Source organism: Schistocerca serialis, chromosome 2 (genome assembly GCF_023864345.2).
Source record: "Schistocerca serialis cubense isolate TAMUIC-IGC-003099 chromosome 2, iqSchSeri2.2, whole genome shotgun sequence".
NCBI lineage: Eukaryota > Metazoa > Arthropoda > Insecta > Orthoptera > Acrididae > Schistocerca > Schistocerca serialis.
This window is the reverse complement of record NC_064639.1, coordinates 685883567-685898338: the sequence shown is the minus strand read 5'-3', so window position 1 is coordinate 685898338 and position 14772 is coordinate 685883567. Positions and strand designations below refer to the sequence as shown.

Sequence of the window (14772 nt, the reverse complement as noted above, 5' to 3'; positions counted from 1 at the left end):
ATGAAATTATTAACAAATAGTACAATTGTACAATGTGTAGAGTGAAAATTCGTTGTGGTATACTCTAGGTATGTGACAATGGATGTATCTGTTGGTTTTATCAAATCAATACTGTAATTAGCTTGTAGAGTCTCGTCCTTGATTCTAATTCTGTTTTTAATCTGCCTTTGTGTTGCTTAGTTGGTAGGTTGATGATGGTATCATAACTGTTTGTACACACAGGCCTGAAGGTGGTGCATGAACCACCGAAAATGGTGGCCATACAATAAATGACGTCATAAGGACGGTTGTAGATGTTTCTTTCTCTTGTATAAGTGAACGGCCAAAGCCCCCAGACCTCCAATTAGAAGGATGGGCATACAAAAGAAAAAAGAAAGAAAGCGTCCATGTCCGTAGTATAACCTGAATTTAGGTGGTGGTGGTGGTGGTGGTTTTTGGGGGAAGGAGACCAGACAGCGAGGTCATCGGTCTCATCGGATTAGGGAAGGACGGGGAAGAAAGTCGGCCGTGCCCTTTGAAAGGAACCAGCCCGGAATTTGCCTGGAGCGATTTAGGGAAATCACGGAAAACCTAAATCAGGATGGCCGGACGCGGGATTGAACCGTCGTCCTCCCGAATGCGAGTCCAGTGTCTAACCACTGCGCCACCTCGCTCGGTTGAATTTAGGTATTAAGATTCTTCCAGCAGTGGGTTTAGCTGCACTTGTATGAAATGAAACTACCGAGGAAAGAATTAAAATACAAAAAAAATGTTACGTTAAAAGGTTAAACATTTATCTTCTCAGTCACTTTCTTCCAGCCACTTTTCCTAATATGAAGACCATGAAGTCCAAGGAAAACATATAACATTTAGTTTGTTTTGATACGCTACATACATCTGCAGGAACATAAGAAAGTACAGAAAAAGTAAGTGAAGGATATGTGGCTACATGATTACTAATGAAAATTGATGAAACACGTACTAAAAGAGACATTGTTTGTATTCCTGGAAGGCAATCACACACAGTACAATACCTGAGAGCATGCAACACTTTCGGCTTATATTAACTTAAAACTGGTGACAAATAAGACAAATAACCCAATACCTCTTTTCAGAGTATAAGATACCCCCAGCTTCATGTGACGTACTGTGCTATTTGGTGTAAGAACTGACATTACCTGGCGATATGTTTCGAGAAGGACTCAATTTGTAAAAAGATATTGTTTTTCTGGAGTAAGGCTACAAACATCCAAGTGGCGAGATATAGCCACCGAACAAACTCTCCACTGACACCTGAAACTTCGGCGGTGGTGGTCATACCGTATGCTCATGTTGATGATGGACATGAGATAGGAATTAAAAAGAGGGCGAACATGTAACGAGGTGCCGAGGAAAATAGAATGAGGCAGCCTGTACCCCACTTTTCAGTCAGAATCTTTTATTAAACGCGAGCAATTTCGCTTTTTTTGTGCTCCGATAGGTGCGTTTTTCCGCTGGTTCCTTTCTTTTCGCTGCTACAGCAGAACCTGTAACTCATATAGAAATTTTATGGGTCTGTAAATTTTTGATTATTTACCTATGTGAAATTGAAATAGAGGAAAATCAATTTACACCTCGGTTAGGATTTTACGAGCATAAAAATTTTGCGTGTGCTTCAGTACTACAACACGGGGTTTCTAGAACCTTTCTAGTGATAATGGAGACACTTCCCAGTATCTTTTCCCGTGCTACGTAACTGTATAAACTACGTTTACACCTCACGCCGTGTTTTACGTGTACAACTTTGAAACGCAGTACCTCAGGAACGGATAAAGATATCAAGAAAATTTTTCCAAGATTGTTCGAGATGGTAATTTTAGGAATACATCGTAAAACTTTCAGCCTTTTTCCGTGCGTAGCCCTCTTGGAATCCACGGCTGGGTTTTGGTGCCTAAAATCATATTTTTGGGACATTTCTCGATAAAGATTTTTGAAGACGGGAAGATGGCACTTGTAGATATATGCCTAGGAAATATACGGTTAAGATTTGAACAATTTGTTGCGGTTATTTATTTATATATGCGCAGCTGACGGCGAATAAATGGTGAAAAACGCTTTTTTCGGGTTTCCTCAGGAACCGCCCACGAACTAAGCTGCGCTTCCCTAAGCTCCGTATGGCACACCGTTGGCCACTTTAATGCAAAAAGGACGAACCGATTTGCTCCATTTGTCTAAGCTAGAAGAAGAGCGTAGTATTCAAACTTTGACCCTGTACTGTAGGATACTTACCGTACGACGACCCTTCTGCTGAGTATACAAATGGTCCCTAGCCCAAGGCTATCCACTTGACCCTGTCTTTTTATTACCAATAGTACTCAAGGTATAAGCCAAGGAAAAATTCCGTCTTAATGCGTGGCGCTTTGGAGTATGCTGTCGCATGCGTACCTGTTGTTGTTGTGGTCTTCAGTCCTGAGACTGGTTTGATGCAGCTCTCCATGCTACTCTATCCTGTGCAAGCTTCTTCATCTCCCAGTACCTACTGCAACCTACATCCTTCTGAATCTGCTTAGTGTATTCATCTCTTGGTCTCCCTCTACGATTTTTACCCTCCACGCTGTCCTCCAATACTAAATTGGTGATCCCTTGATGCCTCAGAACATGTCCTACCAACCGATCCCTTCTTCTGGTCAAGTTGTGCCACAAACTTCTCTTCTCCCCAATCCTATTCAATACTTCCTCATTAGTTATGTGATCTACCCATCTAATCTTCAGCATTCTTCTGTAGCACCACATTTCGAAAGCTTCTATTCTCTTCTTGTCCAAACTATTTATCGTCCATGTTTCACTTCCATACATGGCTACACTCCATACGAATACTTTCAGAAATGACTTCCTGACACTTAAATCAATACTGGATGTTAAGAAATTTCTCTTCTTCAGAAACGCTTTCCTTGCCATTGCCAGCCTACATTTTATATCCTCTCTACTTCGACCATCATCAGTTATTTTGCTCCCCAAATAGCAAAACTCCTTTACTACTTTAAGTGTCTCATTTCCTAATCTAATTCCCTCAGCATCACCCGACTTAATTAGACTGCATTCCATTATCCTTGTTTTGCTTTTGTTGATGTTCATCTTATATCCTCCTTTCAAGACACTGTCCATTCCATTCAACTGCTCTTCCAAGTCCTTTGCTGTCTCTGACAGAATTACAATGTCATCGGCGAACCTCAAAGTTTTTATTTCTTCTCCATGAATTTTAATACCTACTCCGAATTTTTCTTTTGTTTCCTTTACTGCTTGTTCAATATACAGATTGAACAACATCGGGGAGAGGCTACAACCCTGTCTTACTCCCTTCCCAACCACTGCTTCCCTTTCATGTCCCTCGACTCTTATAACTGCCATCTGGTTTCTGTACAAATTGTAAATAGCCTTTCGCTCCCTGTATTTTACCCCTGCCACCTTTAGAATTTGAAAGAGAATATTCCAGTCAACATTGTCAAAAGCTTTCTCTAAGTCTACAAATGCTAGAAACGTAGGTTTGCCTTTCCTTAATCTTTCTTCTAAGATAAGTCGTAAGGTCAGTATTGCCTCACGTGTTCCAGTGTTTCTACGGAATCCAAACTGATCTTCCCCGAGGTTGGCTTCTACTAGTTTTTCCATGCGTACCTATGGAAGTATTATTTAATACCTGTTATGCGTCTGTTATATCGGCTAAGTTTGATAAGTACCGGACAGATTCTTCAGTTTTTAGTTACACTTTCCGTTGAGCCCATGGTAAAAGCTAACAAACAAATAGGTGCATAACGAATCTACTGTAGTTGATTCCAAAATTGATGTTGCATTATTTATTCACATCTCATCACAAGACACTGCAACCATTGCCATCTCTATACACACTAGACACACATTCTTCCGACCGTTGAAGCCATAATGACGCCCCTGCCCCTGCCTCTGCATTACATTCTTTATGCGTTCTAGTTGCTCAGCTTGAGAAACTAAATCAGCATGCCTCCGTAATGAGCAAGGTGTTGAGCTCAGGAATATGAAGGCGGGTATCTTCAGCTTAAACTCTGAATGTGCATCGTGGAATGACACAGATGGTTCATTTTTTAACTATTCCCTTACATTTTTTATGAGTTCCTAATCTGGGTTTAATGTAATCCTTTACTCTCTAGTGTATATTGTTTAAGATGCATGCTTCAGCTACGCTTTTAGACGTATTGGTTTTCCTTATCTCTTTCATATTCTTGTAGGATTTATTTTTTCAATTTGATTCCCTAGCAGAAATAAGAATTCAGAAAGACATCTTCGCCTTTACAGGAACTGAGGAGGTCTTTAATGAAGTGAAGGAGACTACTGTTTCTATGAACAAATTTTTTCAGTTTGTGTGTAGGATAGGGGAAGATCGGGTACTGTGGGGTACGTAAGCTTTTTCGAAATTGTATTTTATGAAGATTATATTGCAACGTCATTCACATTAAACAATACTATGATACGTTACTTAATGTAACTAAAGAAGACGATGACATAAAAATATACGTTCACTGATAGTTTCAAATATTTTCAGCTTTTGCATGTTGGTCGTTAAAAATTTTTTCGGGGATTGTGTCGGACATGAATTTTTTTTGCAAAACGTTGTAACAGGATCGTATTCGGTTACAAACTCGAACTCGCCCATCAGTTCACGTAGTTTTTCAAAGGATCTGCTAACGAGTTCCTCGCCGAAACCTGCTCCTCGCTGCGAACTCGTGCACTCAGCTGCTATCCACAGTCTTCATTTCTTTCCATAAAATATAGTAAAAAAATCTTTACTCACTTTTATTTGTTTCTTACGTGAAGGATGCTTTATTTTTGGTATCTCTGCATATTAGTTCACTAGGTTTAAGAACTCATTCACTCTAACACCATAAAAAAGAGCCGCCACGAAGGAATTATCCGAATGGTACGGAAGTCGGTAAATGCTGAGGCCGCGTGCGTAGACCACATTTTGGATGGAATACAGCTATCGGAAATGAGTCGTTTTGTTTTTTTAAAGACACCAGAAAATTTTAAGACCTTACAGGAGGTGGTGGACAAGTTAGACGAGCGTAGTTCGCAGACCGAAAGGAAAAGCAATGAGAATTCGCCGAGAGAACCTAAGTTTGAACGCGTTCGGATTATCATGCGACAGATTTCGGGAGCGGCGTTGTTTTAGATGCGGGTCGCGCGATCATCTTATTCGGGCTTGTCCGGTGCCGCGGACACCCCGTGATGCTAAATGACGCCAGGGATAGGGGGGAAGGGTTCGGAGACGCAGTAAGAGAAATTGGCCGGTTAATTGCCCGCCATTCGTGTTGTCTCTTGCCCCTCCTCTCCTTACATTTGCGCGAAGATTGGGGATGAGCAGATTTGTGCCCTATTGGATACTGGTTAGGTTAGGTTAGTGTTGTTTAACGTCCCGTCGACAACGAGGTCATTAGAGACGGAGCGGTAGCTCGGGTTAGGGAAGGATGGGGAAGGAAATCGGCCGTGCCCTTTGAAAGGAACCATCCCAGCATTTGCCTGAAACGATTTAGGGAAATCACGGAAAACCTAAATCAGGATGGCTGGAGACGGGATTGAGCCGTCGTCCTCCCGAATGCGAGTCCAGTGTGTTAACCACTGCGCCACCTCGCTCGGTGGATACTGGTAGTGCCCGTTCTATAATAGATAAGAACTGATATTTTGAATTTAATAAATCGACCCGTAGTTCAGACTTGCTTCCTATTGAGATTAGATGTCGTGCGGCCAATGGCCAGTTGTTGCCTATCCTCGGGGAATGTAAGGTTAGCTTATTTGTGGAAACATTTTCTTGGCCGGTGAAGTTGTTGGTCGCCGAGCGGTTAAATATTCCGTTGATCTTGGGATGTGATTTCATACACAAAGCGGGTCTTGTTATAGATTGTTCTAGAGGCACAAAATTTTGAGTTGAAATAACTATGCGTTTCGGAGTGGCTACACTTTACCTGTTCCTAGCGAGTTTTTCGGTAGATGGCTTTAAATGTGGCGTGTTTGTTTCGTTTTCGAGTAAATAATATTAAATTTTCATTGCAACTTTAAGGTGCGTTTACAAGGACCATATTATTCGGTGAGGTGTGTCTGAAATAGTGTTGCCGGTTACATTACTGCCATGTGGCTGCATTACATGGGGTTCTTGCGGTATGACCCGGTAACATTGTTGATGCAGCAAGCTGTCGCAAGTAGTTTCCGAGGGCTGTCCGAGGTGGTGTTGCCTGTGTTCCCCATCGTGATCAAAGAATCTTTCGTAGGGCCGGGCCATATATACAGTGTCTCTGACTCTACTTCCTCTCACTCTGTCCAGGCCGCTTTCTCACGCTGACAGCGCTACAGTACGGTTGTCTGCTTATGTGTTTTTATGTTGGTAGCGCTATGTAGCGCTCTGTACTAAATCTCTGACTGCGCTGTGCGTAGTCTGTAAGAGACTCTCTGTGGCTGGTCGGTCTTGCAGTTGGAGGTGAAGAGCCAGCAATGATGGAAGTTGGAAGTTAACAGTAAGCAGTGATGGCAGTTGGAGGTGAGTAGTCAGCAGTGATGGAGGTTAGAGGTTAATAATTAGCAGTGTTGGAGGTTTGCGGTATTAGCACTAGCGGACGGTCTGAATGTGTATCCGTCACGGAGACTTATTACTGATGATTATGTAATTTTTTTGAACTTATTGTCACACGATTAAGGTAAAAATACACTGTTTGCTTGCAACAAAATCTTTCCTTTGCTAACCACATGCCTATCGGTAGTTAGTCTTCAGTACCTAGAATCTTTTATTTAGCTGGCAGTATTGGCGCTAATGAAGATTTTTGTGAGGTAAGTGACTTATCAAATGTATAGGTTATTGCTAGGATTTCTACTAATACAGGGTCATTCTTTTGTATTAATTATTTGAAGTCAGGTTATCAATTTTAAAGCAGTCAGATCGCGTTATCCTTTAATATTGTGAGTAATTAATGAATGGGAAAAGTTTGAGTTCTGTTTGTCAGGGCAAATTCTGTAGGTCAGTGTTGAAATAATAAGAATAAGTAAAGAGAGAGTTGGCTCAGTGCTTAAGAACATCACTTTAAGAAGTTTCACCGTGTCACCAAACACGAGAGAGAGAGAGAGAGAGAGAGAGAGAGAGAGAGAGAGAGAGAGAGAGAGAGGGAGGGAGGGAGGGAGAGATACGACGCATCACGAAGGAATTATCTGAATCCGACCGTAATCGGTAGATGTGATGTGCACGTGCAGAAAAAACAATTATTACAACTTCAGATGAACTGGGTGATTTACTCAAGGGAAAGAGCTTCACAAATTGAGCAAGTCTACAACTCATTGGTCTACCTTTGGCGCTTGTGCGAGCAGTTATTTGGCTTGCCATTTATTGACAGAGTTGTTGAATGTCCTCCTCAGTGATCTCGCGCCAAATTCTGGCCAACTGTTGCGTTAGATAGTCAAAATGCCGAGCTAGTTGGAGGGACCTGCCCATAATGCTCCAAAAGTTCTCATTTAGAGGAGGAGGGGGGGGGGGGGGGGGGGAGGAGGGATCACGCAACCTTGCTCTCCAAGGCAGGTTTTGGCAAGCACAAAGGAAAGCAGCAGAAACTCTTATCAAGTGTGGGCGGGAGTTATCTTGTTGAAATGTAAGCCCAGGAAGGCTTGCCGTGAAGGGCAACAAAATTGGGCGCAGAATATCATTAACGTGTGCTGTAAGGATGACACGGACGACAAACAAAGGGATCCTGCTGTGAAAAGAAATGTCCCCCACCACTCTCTGCCAGAACATCACTCCTGGTTGTCGAGTAGTATAGCGGACGGCAGTCAGGCTGGTATCCCACCGCTGTCCAGGACGTCTCCAGACACGTCTCAGATGATCATAAGAGCTCACACCGAAGCGAGACGCAACACTTAAGACTCCAGTCATTGAGATCCCAGGCTGAATGTGTCCGACATCACTGTAAACTGGCTTGTTAGGAGTACACATGTCAATGGTAGTCGCCAGAAGATGCCCTGTGAACTCAGCTCCCTTCTTATGAGGCGCCTATTTATGGTCCTTGTGATGACTGAAGCATCGTATCGATGAGAATGATGGAGACGGAACTCTCTGACGATTGCTCGGTCCTCAAGTTTTGTCGTCTGTCTTGGTCGGCCGCTACCTTCTTGACGCTACGTTCGGTCATGATTCACCCATTCTTGCTAATGTTGTCGAATAACGGCATCGTTCCTATTCAGATGTCGAACAGTTCCCCAATTAGTTCAGCTGACTGCTTTGATCAGTCGTTGTCATAATGTGGAAACGAAGAGGCTTATCTGTCATTGGAAAGGGCAGGATAAATGGCTTTCGAGCCAAGGATGGAAGCATTTCCGAAACGACTAAGTTTGTAAACTGTTCGCGTGCCGCCATGATTAAATTATACCGTGCATGGCGAAACAGCGCTTTCCAAAACAGGCGCCCAACCAACACTGGTGAACCACAGGCCACAGATGGCAAATGCGAACGACATCTTGGGATATATGTACGGTAGAATAGATGTGCAGCTGTTGAGGTATTGGCGGCCCAGATGAACCAGAGACCGGTTCTAGGCGCTTCAGTCCGGAACGGCGCGACCACTACGGTCGCAGGTTCGAATCCTGCCTCGGGCATGGCTGTATGTGATGTCCTTACGTTAGTTAGGTTTAAGTAGTTCTAAGTTCTAGGGGACTGATGACCTCAGATGTTAAGTCCCATAGTGCTCAGAGCCATTTCAACCACGGGGCTACTAATAGTGTGTCCTCAATGACGATTCGGCGAACACTGCTGCATATGGGCCTCTGCAGCAGGCGCTTGGTGCAGACACTCGGCGACGAAGGCTGGAATTGGCACGCGACTACCACAGGTGGACGTCCACCGAATGGCGACAGGTAGACTTTTCAGATGAACCACGTTTTGTGCTCCATCGGACAGATAGCCGTTGGCGCGTACGTCGTGAAACTTTTGAAGGTGAGCACCCTGCAACAGCCATCGGAAGCATCCAGGCCGGAGGAAGGACCTTATAATCTGAGAAACGTTTTTGTAGCATTCCCTGGGTGATCTTGTCGTTTTGGAAGGCACAATGGATCAACACAAATATGCATTTAGCCAAGGGGCCTATGTCCACTTCTACATGCTGTCTTTATCTCCTTGGAATGATGACATCTACCAGCAGGACAATGCAACGTTTCACACAGCTCGCAGTGTACGTGTGTGGTTCGAGGAGCGCCAGGATGAGTTTACCGCACCCCCCTGGGCACGGATCTATCCGGATTTAAATCCATTAGAGAATCTGTGGGACCATCTGGATAGGGCTGTTCGCAGATTGGATTTCAACCGAGGATCCTAGCGCAGCTGGCCACTGCACTGGAGTCGTCATGGCTCAGCATCCTTTTCGGTGTGTTCCAGAACTCATTGAGCTTCTCCGTTTTGTAGCAGGACCCCTGTCCGTCTCACAGCGGTCCTCGATGTAAAATGCGGTTATGCAGACTTTTGACAGGCGATCACATTAATGTGACTGGGCAGAGTATAATGATAATGATTCCTGAACTAATGGATGAGTACATATTGGATTAGACTACTTCTTATTGGTTTCAGTAACTGACATCTGATTAAATGGGAGAATACAAAAAAAATCGAGGATCAGAGGAAGAACAAGTTTTGAAGGCGTACCTATTAGAAGATACCAGCATAAATATCTCGGATGACAAAATCTTTAGTAAATTTGGAAACGGTAGAAGACCTGGAACAAGAATGTTCAAATGTGTGTGAAATCTTATGGAACGTAACTGCTAAGGTCATCAGTCCCGAAGCTTACACACTACTTAACCTAAATTACCCTAAGCACAAATACACACACCCACGCCCGAGGGAGGACTCGAACCTCCGCCGGGACCAGCCGCACAGTCCACGACTGCAGCGCCTTAGGGAACAAGAATGAAAAAACTTAAAAATAACCGTATCAAACGTTGCTAAGCAGGTCATAGAGACAAAAAGGAACTATAGGAAAAGTAAAGGATTTGAAAACAAGAAATGGAAACAGCAATTAGACAAAAAAAGAAAACAAAAGGCTTTCGAACTGTAAATAATCCCGACAATGAAAACGATAATGAATATGTATAACCTATACTACACCCCGTCCGAACAATCCTTCGAAGGCACAGCGGTACCGACTGGTCGTCGTATCATCCTCAGTCCACAGGCGTCACTGGATGTGGATATGGAGGGGCACGTGGTCAGCACACTGCTCTCTTGGCCGTTATGTCAGTATGAGAGACCGGAGGAGCCGCTGCTACTCTATCAAGTAGCTCCTCAGTTTGCCTCACAAGGGCTGAGTGCACGCCGCTTGCCAACAGCGCTCGGCAGGCCGGAAGTTCACCCATCCAAGTGCTAGCCCAGCCCGACAGTGCTTAACTTCGGTGATCTGACGGGAACCGGTGTTACCACTGCGACAAGGCCGTTGGCATAATGAATATATAGAGAAAAGAAATAATGTGAAACACGTAACTCGGAAAGCACAAGGAGAATGATGATAACCTTTTATTAGTAATATAGAACAAGACTTACGAGGCAGAGAAACAGTCGTTTATGAAGTGAAGGACACAAAAGGCGTGGACGATATTGCTATTGGAACATCCCCTTAGAAAAATTATACATGACTGTGCTTAAACTGACACACAATATTTTTAGCGCAACGAATCTGACTTTCAAAAATCCCTACAAAAGAATGGCCCTGACTAACAATAACCTATACCTTTCATGAATCACTTACCTCACAAAAATCTTCGTTACTCGAACTACTGCAATACAGCGAGCGCCAATACTGCCAACTAAATAAAGGATTCTAACTACTGAAGGCACTAACTACTTATAGGCATAGTTATGAAATGAGAGCTTTTTATAGAGAACAAACACTGTATTTACCTTAATAGTGTTCAAAAGTCATAATATATATATATCAGTTCATGATATCCAGTATTAAAAATTTACTCTTTCTGGCGCACACACGTCCAGATCGTCCGCTCTTAAAATTCTGCCATCTCTCTCCCCACATCCACCACTGCTGGCGGCTCACATCCAACTGCGCAACGCTACGCGCTGTTAACAGCCAACTGCCCAACACTACAATAGCCAACAACAATGCAAACCAGCCACAGACTGCACACAGCAAAGCCAGTGATTTTCATACAGAGCGCTACGTGGCGTTACCAACATAGAAACCTAAACAGCCTACTTACACTATGAAAAAACTGACGGGATCTCTAAAAGCGACAAAGAATAAGAAATTCACTAGGCTAATTGGTATTAATATGGAACAGTGGAAATATGGTTATCCCTACAGCTAACACTTCTTCACATTTTCAGTCAGTGATGGAGACGTAAGAAGTTACCAAAAGACTGGCCAAAGACCAAAGTAATGTCTGTCTTGAAAAAGGGTGATAAGAAATAAATGTAATAACTTCCGAGGTATAAGTGTCCTCGGTTTAACTTCTAAATTATAGAGGTTGAAAAGGTATTTGATAATGTGAACAGAGGAAGACTATGGAATATAATGGCTGAGCAAAGTTACTCGTCTCATCTCATAAATGTTATGAAGAATCTACACACAAACGTTGAAACTGTTATAGATATGGTAAGGGAAAATGGACAACAGTCACGATAGGATCCCTCTGCCGCCCAGGGAGTCTCTGGACACATTCTTGCTGGTAATCAGAGATAAGTGGAACTCATCACTGAAGACAGTTCTGCTCCAGTCACTGAGATTACAGAGAAACATGTCTGGAGTCGCTCCGGACAGCGGAAGGATACGAGCTTCATTTTCGCCCGCCATACAAGCCGACAGACAGAAGTGATGATCTGGGGTGCCATTTATTTCCCAGCACGACCCTTGTGGCTGTCATCCGCGGCTCCAACAGCGGTACATCGGCGATATTCTAAACCAAGTTTTCTTGTCCATCACAGCGAGCCATCTTGGGCAAGACAATGCCCCGCAGATGGTGAGAATTTCTGTTGCTAGTCTTGCTAAACGCTGGGCAGCAAGGTCGCCGGATCTCTTCCTAATTGAGAACGTTTGGAGCATTACGATCAGGGCCCTTAAAGCAAGTCGGTATTTCGACGATGTAACGCGCCAATTGGCCAGAATTTGGCACGATGCCCCTCAGGACATCCAGCATCTCTGTCAAACTGCTTGATTGAGGCCAGAGGAGGACCGAGGCGTTATTGACATTCTCAATTTATGAAGCTCTTACTCTTCAATAAAACATATAATTTTTTCTGAAATTGTAATCATTTATTTATCTGTACATGAACATCGCACCTACTGATTTCCGTCCTATTCGAATAATTCCTTTGTGGCGGGTATTTGTTATGATGTTAGAGTAAATGACTTTTTCAGCCTAGTAAACTAATATGCAGAGATACCAAAAATAAAGCATCCTTCCCATAAGAAAAGAATAAAAGCGAGTAAAGATTTTTTAACTGTATTTTATGGAAAGAAATGAAGACTGTGGATAGCAGCTGAGTGCACGAGTTCGCAGCGAGGAGCAGGTTTCAGCGAGGAACTCGTTAGCAGATCCTTTGACAAACAACGTGAGCTGATGGACAAGTTCGAGTTTGTAACCGAATACGATCCTGTTACAACGTTTTGCAAAAAAAATTCATGTCCGACACAATCCCCGAAAAAATTGTTAACGACCAACATGCAAAAGATGAAAGTGAACGTATATTTTTATGTCATCGTCTTCTTTAATTACATTAAGTAACGTATCATAGTATTGTTTAATGTGAATGACGTTGCAATACAATCTTCATAAAATACTATTTCGAAAAAGCTTACGAACCCCACAGTACCCGATCTTCCCCTATCCTGCACACAAAGTGAAAAAATTTGTTCTTAGAAACAGTAGTCTCCTTCACTTCATTAAAGACCACCTCAGTTCCTGTAAAGGCGAAGTTGTTTTTCTGAATTCTTATTTCTTCTAGGGAATCAAATTGCAAAAATAAATTCTACAAGAATATAAAAGAGATAAGGAAAACCAATACGTCTAAAAGCGTAGCTGAAGCATGCATCTTAAACAATATACACTAGAGAGTAAAGGATTACATAAAACCCAGAGTAGGAACTCATAAAAAATGTAAGGGAATAGTTAAAAAATGAACCATCTGTGTCATTCCACGACACACTTTCAGAGTTTAAGCTGAAGATACCCGCCTACATATTCCTGAGCTCAACACCTTGCTCATTACGGAGGCATGCTGATTTAGTTTCTCAAGCTGAGCAACTAGAACGCATAAAGAATGTAATGCAGAGGCAGGGGCAGGGGCGTCATTATGGCTTCAACGGTCGGAAGAATGTGTGTCTAGTGTGTATAGAGATGGCAATGGTTGCAGTGTCTTGTGATGAGATGTGAATAAATAATGCAACATCAATTTTGGAATCAACTACAGTAGATTCGTTATGCACCTATTTGTTTGTTAGCTTTTACCATGGGCTCAACGGAAAGTGTAACTAAAAATTGAAGAATCTGTCCGGTACTTATCAAACTTAGCCGATATATCAGTCGCATAACAAGTATTAAATAATACTTCCATAGGTACGCATGCGACAGCATACTCCAAAGCGCCACGCATTAAGACGGAATTTTTCCTTGGTTTATACCTTGAGTACTATTGGTAATAAAAAGACAGGGTCAAGTGGATAGCCTTGGGCTAGGGACCATTTGTATACTCAGCAGAAGGGTCGTCGTACGGTAAGTATCCTACAGTACAGGGTCAAAGTTTGAATACTACGCTCTTCTTCTAGCTTAGACAAATGGAGCAAACCGGTTCGTCCTTTTTGCATTAAAGTGGCCAACGGTGTGCCATACGGGGCTTAGGGAAGCGCAGCTTAGTTCGTGGGCGGTTCCTGAGGAAATCCGAAAAAAGCGTTTTTCACCATTTATTCGCCGTCAGCTGCGCATATATAAATAAATAACCGCAACAAATTGTTCAAATCTTAACCGCATATTTCCTAGGCATATATCTACAAGTGCCATCTTGCCGTCTTCAAAAATCTTTATCGAGAAATGTCCCAAAAATGTGGTTTTTAGGCACCAAAACCGAGTCGCGAGTTCCAAGATGGCTACGCACGGAAAAAGGCTGAAAGTTTTACGATGTGTTCTTACAATCAGCATCTCTAACAATCTTGAAAAAATCTTCTTGATATCTTTATCCGTTCTGGGCTACTGCGGTTCAAAGTAGAACACGCAAGACACGTACGTAAAATACGGTGTGAGGTAAACTCGTAGTTTATACAGTTACGTAGCACGGAACAATATGCTGCGAGGTGTCTCTATTATCACTAGAAGAGTTCTAGAAACCCTGTCTTGTTGTATTGAAACACACGCAAAATTTTTATGCTCGTAAAATCCAAACCGAGGTGTAAATTGGTTTTACTTGATTTCAATTTCACATAGGTAAATTATCAAAATTTTAATGACCTATAAAATTTCCGTATGAGTTACGGGTGCTTCTGTAGCACGGAATAGAAGGGAACCAGCGGAAAAATACACCTATCGGAACACAAAAAAAAAAAAGCGAAATGGCTCGCGTTTAATAAAAGATTCTGACTGAAAAGTGGGGTACGGGCTGCCACATTCTACTTACCTCGGCACTTTTTCCCAATACTTTTTGCGTGCGAAAATATTCGCCCTCTTTTTAATTACTATCTCATATCCATCATCAACATCAGCATAAGATATGACCACCACCGCATCGAATATGTAGATATGGAAACAAACGACAAGATGGACTCA

The 14772-nt window shown here is 42.7% G+C and overlaps 1 pseudogene; it reads right to left on the bottom strand.

Moving 5' to 3' along the window:
- Positions 1 to 10326: 10326 nt before the first annotated feature.
- LOC126459660 (5S ribosomal RNA) lies at positions 10327 to 10444 on the bottom strand (annotated as a pseudogene).
- Positions 10445 to 14772: the final 4328 nt, after the last annotated feature.